The following is a 1,360-nucleotide window of genomic DNA, read 5'->3' on the forward strand; positions in this document are numbered from 1 at the left end:
CAATATGTAAGAGCTAGCCAATAAGAGGCTGGAACTAATGGGTCAGGCAGTGATTAAAAGAATACAGTTTCCGTGTAATTATTTCGGGACATAAGCTAAGCTAGCCATGTGGGCGGCCGGGTGCAGGGGACGCAGCTCCGCTGCTCATATTTCAACAGGTGACAGTCCACCCATTCTTCATTCACAGCCTATTAAACACAGAAAACTCCCACGAACACTAAGTCCTACAGATGAGAGAAATGTGGGGGCCCATTCAGCCAGGCCTTTCCTCTAGCTGGACACCAGAAAACCCATTCTAGAAACTCCATGAATGTGCTACATGCCTTGAAATCTTCCACGGAAGGAAACATTTTGTCCAAATCGAAAAGCTCATTTTGAAAAAGCTGTCTTCCAGTGTCAAGAACGCAAAAAGAGCTTTAATCAGAGGTCATCACCCATCGAGCAGTGGACTTCTCTCACAGGAGAGAAGTCATACAAGGGTAGCGAATGTGGCAAAGCTTTCAACCACTCCTCCACCCTGAAGATCCATCAGAGGGTTCACAGTGGAGAGAAGCCTTACAAACTCACTGAGTGCGGGAAAACCTCTGTCCGAGCACACACCTTAATGAGCTTCAGCGAACCCCCTCAGGCTGCAGGGGCTACCAGTGTCCAGAACGTGTCAGCCGTCCCTCACACCTGTTCTGCATCAGCTGAGCCATGCCACAAACAGGCGCTTTGCCTGTGCTAAGGGCAAGGAGACCATAAAGCTGACATCAGCGAGTGCCGAATGAGTGCAAGCAGTGTGGAGAGCACTTCGTTTGCAGCTCAGCTCTGAACTGCCACCTGAGCCTTCACACCAAGTGAGAAGGTTTTAGGTCGGAACGCAAGGCATACTGAGAAACGCTTTAAGTTTAACAAATGTGAAAAAGCCTTCCATCACAACAGACACCTTCTGCCTTCCATCACAACAGACACCTTCTGCAGCATCAGAAGGGTCACGACATCCTGTGTTGGGCCTGCAGTGTGGGATGGTACCTGAGCCAGAAACTAGGCTGGAGATTTAAAAACACACACACACAGACAGAGACACGAGGACAAGGGCCATCCTTGAAACAAGAATGCCAACTTTATTGTGCTCCAGGGAAGCTTATAAAAGGGTTCCTTAACTGATAGCCACGCCCTAGCTCTTGGGATTTCCAGAATTCACTCCCTGCCATTAGGAACTCATGAGGGTCTCATGCTCAGAGCAGCTGCAGGCTGCTCAGTGCAGAGGAAAAACAAGTTGTTTTGTTCAGAGAAGCTGCAAGCATAACAAGTTGTTTACAGGAAATTCAGGGTCTGGGGGTCCACAGCCCCCACCAATCCCATGAGTGTAACCAAT

The 1,360-nt window shown here is 49.0% G+C and overlaps 1 pseudogene; it reads left to right on the forward strand.

The window, feature by feature from the left end:
* Positions 1-1,018, forward strand: part of LOC113458283 — a 14,056-nt pseudogene extending 13,038 nt beyond the window's left edge.
* The last annotated feature ends 342 nt before the right edge of the window (positions 1,019-1,360 follow it).

Source organism: Microtus ochrogaster, unplaced genomic scaffold (genome assembly GCF_000317375.1).
Source record: "Microtus ochrogaster isolate Prairie Vole_2 unplaced genomic scaffold, MicOch1.0 UNK14, whole genome shotgun sequence".
NCBI classification, from domain to species: Eukaryota; Metazoa; Chordata; class Mammalia; order Rodentia; family Cricetidae; genus Microtus; species Microtus ochrogaster.